The sequence below is a fragment of the Triturus cristatus genome, chromosome 11 (genome assembly GCF_964204655.1).
Source record: "Triturus cristatus chromosome 11, aTriCri1.1, whole genome shotgun sequence".
NCBI classification, from domain to species: Eukaryota; Metazoa; Chordata; class Amphibia; order Caudata; family Salamandridae; genus Triturus; species Triturus cristatus.
Window position 1 is genome coordinate 705,887,002 of NC_140594.1, and position 15,429 is coordinate 705,902,430.

Here is a 15,429-nt window from a genome sequence, read left to right on the forward strand (position 1 = left end):
CGTTTACAGGGGTAAACACCGGGTTTCAACAACTGCACGTGTAGTGGACACAACACAACCAGAAACCAGAGGAGCCTGGTAATTTCTGAGCAAGAAACGGTGTATCAGTGAGGTCAGCACATGGTTTGGTCAGGTGATCTGTGGGGAGAATACAATCATGTGGTACTGCATCGAAGGAAGCAGGGAACAATGAAACGTGTTAACATATGCCACCTTATGAGGGTGACTTTAAAAAACAGGGTGCTACAATGTTCTATTCTTCAACAATCCAGACATGGAAAGATAGCCACCGCTTGGGACACAGAAACAGTGAGAGGTGATCCAAGTACAATATTTTAGAATTTGAATTTTGAATTTATTTATTAATTGTACAATTAATTACAATCATTACAGTAAAAGCACTTAAAAAAGAACAGGTGAAAGAATTGACACAGTAAAAGTAGTGGAGCTTCAGATAAAATTTGGTTGATATACCGCCCCCCTAACCTCCCCCCCCCCCCGCTGTGCCCACTCAGTCAGCCTGTACGATGGACATTGTCATGTGTCCTTGCACAAAGTTTCTGAGGCACCCCAATGCACCATAGGAATTTTCTACTTCAGCAGTCTGTAAGCCATTCTCCTTGGCCCTTCAGTTAAGAGCCATAATATGGTGCAGTCTCAATGGTACGGGTAAGAGGGTGCAAGGGCTCAGTGCTTGTTTGGGGCCAGGCTGTTTTATCCCCCTGGTTTTGCCGTGCTCGTCACCATGGTTTGCTTGTGTTTATTTGCAGCCTTTAGAGCAATCCTAATCTGGTGAGTAAATTTCCCCAGTCTCGCTAGGGTCATTGTGGTTGTTGTAGAAAAGCACAAGGCTGACGCTTCACTACATGTCTTTGATCCCTTGGTGATACAAATGGGGCGAAGCAGTCGCTGACGTTCCTTTGTAAGGTCCGGGCAGCAGCATAGGAGATGTAACAAAGATTCCCTCATGTAGGAACACAGTCTGCATTTTGTGGATTCCCCCCTGCAACCCCATGCAGGATAATATCGGTGATTCCTAGTATGCATAGTCTCATGAAGAGAATTTTGGTTCGGGCTTGTGGTGTGAGGGTCTCGTTTAGGTAGGGTTGTGCCTTGCCTACCATATAGGAGCTGTTCAGCGGGTCAATATTTTAGAGACTTCAGCAAAATGTTCAACTGCCACAAATGTGCTCAGGCATTGAGGCAGCCCCACCACTGGGCTCAGCTTCTTTTATAGCCATTAGCTTGCACTACCACCCCTAGGGAAGAGCCCCCCTCTCATAACAGTACAGCGCAAAAGGCTAAGGTAATCGGGTATTCCTTGAGAAGGCATATAAGATAAAGTATGCTTTAAATTGCTTTTTTGTGGTATTGCAAGTTCACATATACTCTCACTAACAACCTGTGGCTGGTGAGGGAAAGAGTAAAACAACCTTCAACCATATGTCAAAACCCACAAACTCAATATCTTCTATCAAGTCATCCTCCCCCCACCTAGCAGAACACCAAACTCAGAGGACTTCATTTGTGAGTTTTATGACAACTTCGCCCACCAGATCTCTTAACGTGAGCCCCTCTCTACTTCTCCTCCAAAGCCAACATAGCAGAGTGAGCTCTTATGAGATGATATTTAAAACACTGAGATATTTCGAGCAAGTGAGTTCCCAAAACTTTCAGATAAATTGCTCAAGAATGGTTCCACACATTTTCATAGTTACCCAATGAGTACTCAAGTGTTTTAAGATTTTTCTTCCAAGACCAACAGGTCCTACATTCTATGTAGCCACACCCTAAAGACAGAGTCACTGGTTTTCATCTGAAGGACAGCTATGACTTGTCTATCAGACCATATGTTTGCCTCTCAGAGTGTATATGGGTCATGTCTGTTTATTCAGTAGGCCCTATGGTGTATAGGCTGGGCAATTATGGATTGTTGTGTTAAACGTCGTGGATCTCATATAGGAATTCAGACCAGTATTTATGGAGTTTCGGACAGTGGCAGAAAGATGAACCTGTGTGCTTGTGTCCCCGCAACCCCACAACCATCTGTCAGTTTTTGGTAGGTCCTATACATGCAATTTGACCGGGGCGTGGCACTAATACCGTGCAACCTTGACCAGTACTTCTTTCTTTGCAATGCTTTTGGCCTAAAGGTGTGGTTTTATGTATAGGTAGATAGATAGATAGATAGATAGATAGATAGATAGATAGATAGATAGATAGATAGATAGATAGATAGATAGATAGATAGATAGATAGATAGATAGATAGATAGATAGATAGATAGATGATAGATAGATTCAGTGAAAAAAATAAAGGTTAAAATCTTACTTTATGTTAAAAATACCTTAGGAATTCACTGAAAATACAAACGTGAAAGCAACGGTATAGTTAGTTGAAATGTTCAGTAACAATGTAATGTTTAAAACTCTAAAAAAACATAGAAATTCACCAGTTATAGTTATCTCAAGTAACTATAACTCGTGTCCTAAGGTAACTGTAACTTGTGCCCTCTCCATGCACAGATTTCTCATCAATAATATAATTGCAAATGTTGCACTGATACTATAAGTGGTGTCATAGAGGATGTCAGGAGGGATGTAATATGTGCGGTAATTAGCAGTGGATGGCAAGGGAGCGAGTTAGAGCTACCTTAGGGCATGAGTCATATTTACTTGAGATAAGTATAATCACAACTATAACTGGTGCATTTCTATGGTTTTTAGAGTTGAAAACGTTACGTTATTTATCACTTAAATAATAGGTAGTGAACAGCAATCAAACCGAATACTGACTTATATCTAAGACCTTAACCCAGAGCAAAGTGAAAGGCCGACCGTAGCACGCAGCAAAACTGTTATAAAAATGAGTTGTCTGCCTTTTATCTTTGGTAAACACAGCTATTAGTCGATCACATACTGACTTCTCATCTCCATCTACCATGGAATACTGCAAACGTACCACAGTATAGCACGTTACAATATATAACAATGTTTTTTGAAACGTGTAACTTTAACACTACTTACACTATCTACACATACTATCAAAAATTAACATTAAAACCTGATAATGTATATTCCTGCCTGTTACACCTGGTACCATTGGCGTGAGTCTCCCTTCCATTTTTACTGATTTCCTCCTCTGTTTTTGATATGTTTTGCTGGTTTAGATACTTTGGGCAACGTGCCATTGTCATTCAGTGCCAGAGTGCAAGTGCTCCCTATGTTAAATTGATGTTATGATTAGTGACTCCATGATTGGGTTATTTGATTTTCTTGTCAGATCCTAGTACAGTGCACCATGTGTGCCCAGGGCTTTTAAATCAAATGCTGCTGGTGGGCTTGCAGCACTGGTTGTGCCACCCACAGAAGCAGCTTGTAAAGTGTGTCTCAGGCCTGCCATTGCAGAGCCTATGTGCAGTCTGGTACTGCCATGCTGACTGACCAAGTGCACCCACTTGCCAGTCCCTAAACCTTCCCTTATCTTCATATCAGACACCCCTATGGTAGGCCCAAGGATCACTTCTAGAACAACAAGAAGAAACCTCTGCCAAGGAGAAGAACCAAAGGAAGCTGTAGGAGTGGAGTGCCCCCTGCCAGTGTGCTGTGTTGCTGGGTTGGCCTACAGTGGTGTCTTCAGTGCCAAGGAGAGGAGAAGGAACTTTGTGTGTATTTCATCATCTTGCAGAATATTTCTCCAAGGGCTTGAACTTGTGCTTGCCTCCTGCTGAAGTCTCAGGGACAACAGACTTCACCACCAGCTACCCTCTGATTTTCCTTGCTGGTAATTCTATCTGCAGAAGCCTTCGTGTCACTGGGAGCTGGAAGCGCAATGCAAAGAAAAGAGGCGTGTCGCCGCCGCAGCTGTAGTCATTGCATCGCCGGAGAAGCGTGCTTCCGCCGCATCTCCCAGAAGCGTGCCTTCGTTGCAGCTATCTGCTGTCACATCACCGGAGAAGCACATCGCAACCGTGAGGGTCGCCGCCGCATCATCGGAGAAGCGTGTCGCAGGGTCTGTCGTGGCTCCAAAGTACAAGAGTCGTCGCAAGGCTGCCAGGGAGTGTCGCATTGTCTCAACGTCGTCGCATCAAGCGCGCCATCTAATAGCATCGCACCAGATTGTCGCATTGCATCGAGGCGCCATCTTGCCGCATAGCAACCGGACTGCAGCACGAGAATCTATGCATCACCTCCTCTCCGGTAAGGATCAAGACGCATACCCTACTCTGCGCAAGCATTCAGGCGCGACGTATCGTCTCCCCCGAAGCAAGGAACCGATGCATCTCCAACGCTGCGAGCCTTTTGTTTATTTTGCGTTACGCATCCAGGTACTTTTGTGAGAACTGTGTCGCATTTATCAACAACTTGAACTAAGCTAATTCTACCATCTTGAAACCAATTTAAAGTACAGTATTGTGGATTTTTGTCGTTTGTGGTCTTGTGTTAAGTCTATATAAAGAATACTTATTTTTATGAAACCTGTGTGGTGTCCATCTGTAGTGTTTTCACTGTATTACTGTATGTGTTCACAAATGCTTAACACACTGCCTCTGAGATAAGCCTGTCTGCTCGTGCCAAGCTACCAAGGGGGTGAGCAGGGGTTATCCAGTAGTGTAATCCCCTTTCCCTGACTTAGAAGCAAGGGTCCCTATTTGGTCAAAGGTACCTACCTCTGCCAACAAGAGACCCCCAGTTCTAACACTGCCACATAACATTTACATCCAGGCACACACTTTCACACTGCGTCTGTTTCAATTATAACACTCCACTCTATACCATTTCACTCTACACTATTCCACTCTATGCCACTCGATTTTACATCACTCCACTATACGCCACTCTAGGCAAATCGAATGTACGCTACTCCACTTTAATCCACACTATGCCACTTCACTCTACACTATCATACTTTATGCAACTCTATTCTCTCACCCTCCAGTCTACACCACTTCATTGTACACCCCTCCACTGTATGCTACTCCACTTTAAGTTATTCCATTGTACGCAACTCCACTCTACAACACTTCACTCTACGCTATTCTACTCTATGCTTACCACTCTGTGCCATTTCAGTGTACACCACCACGCTGTACGCTATTCCACTGCACGCTATTCCACTCTACTCCACTGCAGTATATGCCACTCCGCTCTACTCTTCTACAGTCCATGCTATTCCACTGTATGACACTGTACTTTACGCTACTCCTCTATATGCTACTCCACCGTACATCACTAGACTGAATGCCAATAAACTCAGTGCTATTCCACTCTACACTACTTCACTATACGCTACTCTACTCTGCACCACTCCACTTTACGCTACTCCACAGTATGCCACTGTTTGCCAAATCACTCTATGCCAATCCAGTGTATGATATTCCAATGTACGTCACTCTACTGTATGCCACTCCACTGTAGGGAAATCCATTGTACGCTACTCCGCTTCACTCTATGCCTCTCCACTGCACACCAATCTATTCTACACTTACACTGCATGCAAATCTATTATGTGACCCTTCAGTCTATGTCACTTCATTGAACGCCCCTCTACTGTGTGCAATTTCACAGTAAGCTACACCATTGTCCACAACTCCACAACTCCACTCTACAACACTACACTCTATGCTATTCTTTTCTTTGCCATTCCACTCTGCCCCACTTCAGTATACACCACTGCACTGTACACTATTCCACTGTATGCCACTACACTCTACACCGCTCCACTGTACTCCACTGCAGTACATTCCACTCAACTCTATGCTTCTATAGTTTACCCTATTCCACTGTAAGACATGGTACTCTGGGCTACTCCTCTACATGCTACTCTACTGTACATCACTAGATTGAACGCCACTAAACTCAGTGTTATTCCACTCTACACTACTCCACTCTACACCACTGTACGCTGCTCCACTGTACTCCACTACCCTCTATGACACTGCATTCTATGCCACTCCACTCTACCCACTCCAGTGTATGCTATTCCACTGTACACTACTCCACTGTATACCACTCCATTCTGCGTCAGCCAATTTTTCACTATTCATCTTTGTGCCACTATACTGTACCTTACTCCACTCTACACCATGCCACTGTACTCCACTTCACTCTATGCCCCTTCACTCTATGTCCTTCTACTCTACGCTATTCCACGGCATGCTACCCTTCTCTACCACACTCCACTATATGCTGCTGCAGTGTAAGCCATTCACGTCTACACTATTCCCACTGTGTGACACTGTACTCCACGCTACTCCTCTATATGCTACTCCACTGTACATCACTAGACTGAACACCACTAAACTCAGCGTTATTCCACTGTACACTACTTCACTATACACTGCTCCACTCTATGCCACTCCAATGTACGCTACTCGACTGTACGCCACTGTATGCCACTTCACTCTATGCCACTCCACTCTATCCCACTCCAGTATATGATATTCCACTATATGTCACTCCACTGTATGCCCTCCACTCTACGCAAATCAATTGTATTCTGCTCCACTTTACTGCACTTCACTCTATGCCAGTCCACTGTACACCACTCTACTTTACACTATTATACTGTATGCAGATCTATTATATGACCCTCCAATCTATGCCACTTCACTGTTCTCTTATCCACTGTATGCTCCTCCACTGTAAGCTATTCCATTATACGCAACTCCACTCTACAATACTATACTCTACACTACTCTACTCTATGCCATTCCACTCTGCCCCACTTCAATGTACACCACTGCACTGTACACTATTCCACTGTATGCCACTGCAGTACATGCCACTCTACTCTATGCCTCTACAGTCTACCCTATTCCACTGTACGACACTGTACTCTATGCTACTCCTCTATATACTACTCTACTCCTCTTCACTAGATTGAACACCACTGAACTCAGTGTTATTCCACTCTACGCTACTCCACTATATGCTACTCCACTCTACGCCACTCTACTGTACGCTACCCTACTGTACGCCACTGTTCTCGATACCACTCCACTTTATGCCACGCCACTCAATGCCACACCAGTGTACCCTATTCAGAGATAGACTACTATGCTGTATACGCCACTCCACTCTGCAGCAGTTATTTCTTTGCTATTCGTCTCTATGCCACTCCACTCTAAGTCACTCCTCTCTATGCTATTCCACTGTATGCCACTCTACTATACCACACTCCACTCTACACTGCTGCAGTGTACACCATTCCAGTATACGCTATTCAACTGTATGCCACTACACTGTACAGCACTCCAGTCTATGGCACTCCACTGTATGCCACTACACTGTACGCCAACCAAAACTACATTATCCCACTATACGCAACTTCACTGTATCACATTCCACTATATGCTATTGCACTCTCTACCACTGAACTCTGTGCCACTCCACTGTATGCAACTCTATCTTAGGCTATTCCTTAGTATGCCACTCCACTGCAAGCCACTCTACTCTATGCCACTTAACTCTACCCTACCTCACTTTATGCCACTTCACTCAATGCCACTCTGCTCTATGCCACTCCAGTGTATGCCACTCGTGTGGCACATTCCACTCTGCTCCACTCCACAGCACTCTACATCACTATGCTCCACTGTACTGTACCACACACCACTTAACGACACTCCACTTGCCAACAGTAATCTGCACGATTTGAAAGAAAAAATGTAAAAATATTAAAAACCATTGAAATTTCATGAAAAAAACAAAGGTGTAGGATAAGATATAGTTAGGAAAATGTTATCCCTTCTTTGTATATAAACCCAATTTGAACAACACAAACATTATAAATTCTAATGTTGCAGTTATAACTTAAATTTATAATTTACGCACTCACTTTCAAATGACTATAAGTTATAGTTATAACTTAAATGTATAATTTACGCACCACCTTCAAATTACTTTAAGTCGCGCACCCCCATACACAGTCTTGTCACCTCAGAGGCCACACTGCATTAAATTAAGTCACCCCTTCTCTATGCACTGGTTATACTCTTGCATATTACATAAGTAACAAACTCTATGCCCTCCACTCTATGTCACTGCACTCTATGCCACTATACTGTGCACTATTGCAACCTATGCCCCAGCCCCGTACACAACTGCGCTCTAGGCCGCAGCACTCACTGGGGCCGATTCACAGAACTAATCTGAGATAAAATCCTAAACTTACTACTTTTGGTGTTCACAGAAGGCATTTAGTAGTAGTAAAGTTAGGACTCCTAACTTTACTATTACTAAATGCCTTCTGTGAATACCAAAAGTAGTAAGTTTAGGATTTTATCTCAGATTAGTTCTGTGAATTGGCCCCTATGTCACTGCACTATATGCCACTGTAGTGTATGCCTCTTCGCTTTATGCCACAGCACTCTATGAAACCACTCTAGGACACTGCACTCGGCACCACTGCACTGTAAACTACTGCACTGTATGCCACTGCACTGTATGCGCCTTCACTGTATACCACAGCACTGTACACAGCTGCAATCTATTCCACTGCACTGTGTGGCACTGCACTCTATGCCACCACAGCACTCTATGCCAGTGCACTATATGCCACTGCACTGTATGCAACTCCACTCTATGCCACTGCACTGTATGCCACTGCATTGTATGCCTCTGTACTCTATGCCACTGCACTGAACGTCACTCTACTGTAGTCTCAACCACTCTACTCTATGCCTCTCTACTCCACTCCACTGCTTTCCAAGACACTGCACTCTATGCAACTGCACTGTACTCTGCACAACTGCACTCTATGTCACTCTACTCAATTTTACACCATGACAGTCTACACCGCTGCACTCTACATTACTGCAGTCTGCACCACTGCACTGTATGCCACTCCACTCTATGCCACTGCACTGTACGCCACTGCATTGTATGCCACTGCACTCTACGCCACTCTACTCTTCTCTGCATGACTGCACTCTAATCCACTCTACACTAAGCCACTCTACTCTACCCCACTTCAAGCTACCCCACTTCACTCTACACCACTTGAATGTGCTCCACTTAACTCTACGCCACTCTACTTTATGCAACTCTACTGTACGCCACACTACTCTACACTACTGCACACTAAGCCACTGTACTCTACGCCACTCTACTGTATGCCACTCAAAGTCACTGTACTCCGCTCCACACTAACACTCTACTTCACTCTACTCTACTCTGCACCACTCTATGTACACCAAGGCACTGTACACCACTCTACTCTAATATGTGCCACTATAACTTGCGCCCTCTGCGTGTATTGCTTATACCTTTTCATATTACATCAATTATAGCATGTTAAATGATAGTATTCCTAACATGACATGACTAATGACATCTTTTATGAGAACACTGTACATGGTAGAGTGCAGAGTTATAGTTTATGAAATACAGAGAGACGTTCCCGAGCAGGAGCCAGGCAGTTGAGCCTATAAACAACAATTCTCAATAACAATTATAGAAAAAATGATTTAGAGTCCGATAAGTCAACAAACGGTTTTCTTCTTTTATTTCCTTAATCTTCTTTGTTCTTTCTCAAATCTTCTCCACACACTCATATGAAGTCAATTCATAGTGACATATTGGCATCAATAAAAACGCCAAAGTGAAATCAGTAGCCAACACGTGTTTCGTCTCGGGTGAGTTGCCCGGCGACTTCCTCAGGGCTACAATAATAACAATAAAGATTGTTCTATTAAGGACATTTGTCACTCATAAATAATATTCTCACAAAATCTGAGTGCAGAAAAGGCCAAGCTAATAGTGCAAGTGTGACTCAGATAGAGGGAAGTAAGTGACCATAAGTAAAAAAAATATGAAAGTATCCACCCAGTGAAAGCTAACCAAATAATTAAGGTGCTACCCAGCACCAAGAAACCAAAATGAAAAAACAACAGAGGATCAACTTGAAAAGGAAAAGAGACTCTATACTAAAAGTTTGATTAATTTATATCATTGTGAAATTAAAAGAAGATGAAGCTATCATAATGTACCACAAACAGTGAAGTATATCCCAATAACGTCCATAGGATCTCCCTAAAGGGTTACTCACCATAAGAACGAATCCCAAACAAAATATATATTTTTGTTTATTCCGCCACACCTATAATATATTCTGTGTGTGGTTCCATACACTTTCATTTGTGTGTATATAAGAGTCTAAGGGGAAAAGGCATGAGAAAAGACATCAGCTTGTGTCTAATTCCCCACAAATCAGGTCATAACCTTAATCAAACACGTACGGCTTCCCTGAATAACATTTTGAACGAGAAAGAACCTTTATGTAAAAGCATAATACTCCAAAACGAATTAAGTACATCAATAAAGCTGTGGGCGACTAAAAAAGGCCAAATATCAGCCTATATTACTCAACGAATAACCTGTAACATACGGTATTTTTATAAAAATCACTCCAAAAATGAGTATTAGTCATATTAAAAGATCATTAAACAAAGATTACCTTAAACGAATTGCAGTCCCGATCAAAGCATTAGATGATGGGGATAATTTGTGCATCTGAAGATAAAAGACCGAATAAAGGTCAGGCACATCTACCACAAGTCAGTACCATCAACGGTCCGTCCAACACAACTAGGAAATATGTTCGTATCAGTATGTCTATAGGATAACCTACGAGACACAGTATAGGTTCTGTTGTCCGATACGTGTTATAAAATCACACTTTACGTTTCAAAATGCTTCTTAGCTCTCATTTATCTAAGACGGGAATTCGCAGACAACAATATATCAGGGTCTTTTATTTAGCTAATAATCAGCGCAGTCTATTGTAATCACAATTAGTAGCAAACATGTCATATAAACCACACTGTGTCAACACTCCATTACCGATTTAAAACGCAGCCTTATAGTTGGCAACGTAAAGGCGAAAGAGACCGAATGGTCGTACGTGTTTCTTCATATTTCTAGACAATGCTAGCATGTGCACCAGCGACAGCCTTCAGTTTTGAGCGAGAACTTACCTAAAAGAAGGAAGAAGAAAAGGGGAGAGTACTCCGGTCGTCATCAGTATTATTCTTGTGTGTCAAGCCGAGCTCTCTCCTGGTTTCAAATGTATAGGTATGCGCGCCGGTCGACAGTTGCGATTCTGTCAGATGATTAAAAGAAGGACCAATCGTTTTTGGCGTCTATACTGGCCGCCATCTTATAAAGTGCAAAACCCCCATGTACATAAATCGAGGTGTGTACCGTGATATTAAAAACCCTTAACAATATCAATTCCAAATACAACCTACAGAGCCCAAAATCATAAGACTAATTCCAAATCAAAAGTCAGCCTATTAAGTTGATTTCTTGTATATTGATGCCGCATATTATCGCCGCCCTCTTAGTTAAGTCGATATCGACAACGTGTATGTTTCTTAGTTCTCGAATGTAACTTTATCAAAATTATGATCAGTACTGGACTTATCGGATAGAGAATAGACCGATCCTATATCCCAAACGCAAGCTACTAAATACTGCATAGCGCCGAAAACGAATATAGTATCTCTATTGGGCAAAGAGGAAAGCCAGGGCTTCTTTCACGACACATAGGTAAGTTCAAAAAGCGTCCATTATGTGCTATCAGCAGCAGTATAAAACTGTTGCTATAACATCAGTAGTCATACACCGTTCTCACTTGTTCCAATAAAGCCAAGAGAACGAAAGAAAAGAAGGGAAAAGGTAAAAGTTAAACAGATTCACAGATAGAAGTAAGAGGTAAATGATGACACTCTCATTAAGTAAGGGAGAGGGAATTACTTGGACTGTAGAACAGTGGTCGAAGAGATTGTGTTTTTTGTGAAAAAGAGAGACCACAGTCCCAAGAAGTGAGTTGATGGACCAGACTATGTTACATAAAATAGTACATTGGATTAATCACAGTCATCCATGAAACCATAAAAGTTTCCATCAAAAAAAGGCAAGATGAATGCAGAAAAATACAGTAATGCCTCCAAGTTATTACAGTCAGTAAGTGCATATACTCGAACTCATATACAAATAAATGGGAATAAAACATGTTGCTGTAATCAAGAAAACAGAGGAGCACAGCACAATATATATTTAGTCATGAAGAAAATAGTGTAACTCATGATGGTTTCTTGGTGCTGGGTAGCACCTTAATTATTTGGTTAGCTTTCACTGGGTGGATACTTTCATTTTTTCTTTACTTATGGTCACTTACTTCCCTCTATCTGAGTCACACTTGCACTATTAGCTTGGCCTTTTCTGCACTCAGATTTTGTGAGAATATTATTTATGAGTGACAAATGTCCTGAATGGAACAATCTTTATTGTTATTATTGTAGCCCTGAGGAAGTCGCCGGGCAACTCACCCGAGACGAAACACGTGTTGGCTACTGATTTCACTTTGGCGTTTTTATTGATGCCAACATGTCACTATGGATTGACTTCATATGAGTGTGTTGAGAAGATTTGAGAAAGAACAAAGAAGATTAAGGAAATAAAAGAAGAAAAACGTTTGTTGACTTATCGGACTCTAAATCATTTTTTCTATAATTGTTATTGAGAATTGTTGTTTATAGGCTCAACTGCCTGGCTCCTGCTCGGGAACGTCTCTCTGTATTTCAGTTTTTTCCTTTTGTTACTTCTGTGACGGAGGAACATTGGGGCATAGGTGGCTGTTCCCCTTGATGTCCCCTAGAGCTTCTTCCAGATATTGACTTATACTACAGACAGGATTTTGGATGTGCGCAAGGCTGTAACCCTGCCACGGTTTGAAGTTACAGAGTTATAGTTTATGTAGTGTGACTAGTGTGGTCACAGTCCTGTTTACGGAGGTGCGCAAATTTTAGTAATTTTGAGGTGGTGCATAAATTATAACTTTAAGTTATAACTATATTCAAAAGGTTTTTATTAGGTCTTTCAGAACAAAGCAAAGCAAAACAAAAGAAAAAACAAGTGTAATAAGGGATTATAACAGGATACATAATGTTCAGACAACATGTGTAGAATCTGATAACCATCTATACATTTTTACATGAGAAAGAAACAAAATGTGAAAACAATATACATAGCACTGCAATAGTAATACAATATAGAAATAAAAAAAAAGAAACAGGAAGGAAATTATGGAGTGGTTCACTGAAGGAACTCTTGCCGTCCAATAATTGGGTATGCTTCTAATGGTCGAGTATAGGGAGATTAGGTCTAGAAAATAGCACATTTACAAGTGATAAATATGTGAAGAATTTTGAGTGGTCCATCTTTGTTGATAATAAGGAAACAAAATAGGCACACAGATTATAGGGGTGTGATGATAGAAAGTTAACCCAATGTCCAAGACCAGGAGATGACACCGCCCAGTGCACGAGGAAGGGGGCAGACCATGATCCATGAGGGATGAGGAAGGTTTTGTCATAGAGAAGTAGGTGTCCAAAGATGTCCATACCCTCTTATTTTGGGGTTTTCAAGGGGTATTCTATAGAAAGATTTTGTCTGCACCTCTTAATCAGGAGATCCAGTTGAGCCAGGCCTTAAAGGAGGAGGCGGTTGTGTTTATCCAGTTGGCCAATATTAAATGCCGAAGTCAGTAATATGTCCACTAGGAGTCTATCATTCTGTGTTTGGATTTGAGGGCCTAGAAAACCATGAACTAGTGAAATAAATTCCTTGTTCACACAGGACCAACATATAGTGTAGATAAAGTCAAACACACTGTCCCAAAAGGTGACGACATTACTGCAGTAATATAGAAAATGAACAAAGGTCCCAGACAGCTCCATTACAGTTCCAGCACGAGGGGTTATCTTTAAGAGACATTTTGTGGAGCTGTGACAGAGTCCAAAATGATCTGTGTAGAAGCCAGTTTTTTGTTTGGTATAGTGCGAGAGAGATTCTGTGGAATATGACTGATTTCCAAATAAGTATCCAGTTATCTGGAGGGATGTTTCCATGGCTATTCCATTTTTCTGAGACAGTTTTCAGGGAGGATGTGGATTTAGGTACTAAGAAGTGGTAGAACTTAGAGACTTGGTGGCCTGACTTGTTAAAGGTGATTATTGTCATGATGATGGAGGGATCTTTAACTTCAATAGGCTTGCTTTGAGTTTAAGTAATAAAAGTCTATGTTCGAGAGGTTATATTGATGTTTAAATTCTCTGAAGGAGAGAGGTGCACCCGAAGAGCCCAGTTGTCTTGGGAAGTGGATGCCTTTCGATGCCCATGATTTCCAGAATATGGTTTTCCTTTGATTCTGATCTTTGCGTTGTTCTATAGCGACATCATATTAGAATGGGTGAGAGGGGTCTCTAGGAGTTTATCAGTTTTTGTCAGAGCTCTTTTTGTATTGGAGAAGATGTATTTTCTAGAGGTAAGGGGTAATGTGTTACTAGATAAAAGCGCAATGGGGGAAGTGCACCGAGTAATTCTTTTTCGACTAATAGCCAGGTGGGAATATAGTCAGGGGGTGGGGAAAGTCAAAGAGAGACTTGTCTGGCTAGGAAGGTCGTTGGGTACTTTTTGAAATCGGCCAGGTTAACAACACGGCCTAGGTGGGCTGGTAAGCCTTCTTTCTTAAGAGATATTCTCGCATGTTTGTTTTGCCATATGAATTTTGTTAATAATTTGTCCAGCTTGTAATAAAATTCCTCTATTAGAACAAGGGGTAAAAAACTGATCAGATAGTTGACTGTGTGATAATCATTTTGATGGTCTCAATGCGGCACCACCAAGTGATAAATTTGGAATTCCAACCCTCCAACAGTGCTTCAATTTTTCTTAGTGTTAGTTTTTCATTGTGGCGGAGTGATTCTAATAAGTCTGCATTGAATTCTAGGCCAAAATATTTATTGTAATGGGGCTGCCAAGCTATACCCGTGGATTTGAACAGCTCACTCTTGCAAAGGTTGTTCAAACCTATGCCTTCAGACTTGTCTTTATTAAGTTTATAGCCGGACACACGGGCATAATCCTCAATTGACTTTAACAAGGTAGGGATTGAGTGAGATGTGTCTTCGGTCAAAATCAGTATATCGTCCACATATGCGGCAACTTTTATTTTTGCGTTATTGAAGGAAACTCCAGCTATATATGGATTAGCCTTGATCCAGAGAAGTAAAGGTTCTTGTGTCATGATGAAGAGCGATGGAGATAGGGGGCAACCCTGTCGGGTACCCCTCTCTAGATTAAAGGCTGAGGATAAGAGCCCATCCGAACGTACTCTAGTAGAGGGGGAACTATAAAAGGCCATGATCATTCTTGTGAAAGTGTCACCGAGGTTATATTTCAACAAGGTCTCTCTCGGAGAAAGGACCAAGAAACCCTGTCAAAAGCCTTCTCAGCGTCAAGGGTGATGGCTACAGTGTATGATATTGCAAGCTTGGCTTTCTCAGTAGTGTGCCAGAAAAGACAGGTACTATCACTTGAGAGTCTGTTTTTCATGAAGCCCACCTAAGAGTGATTAACTAAA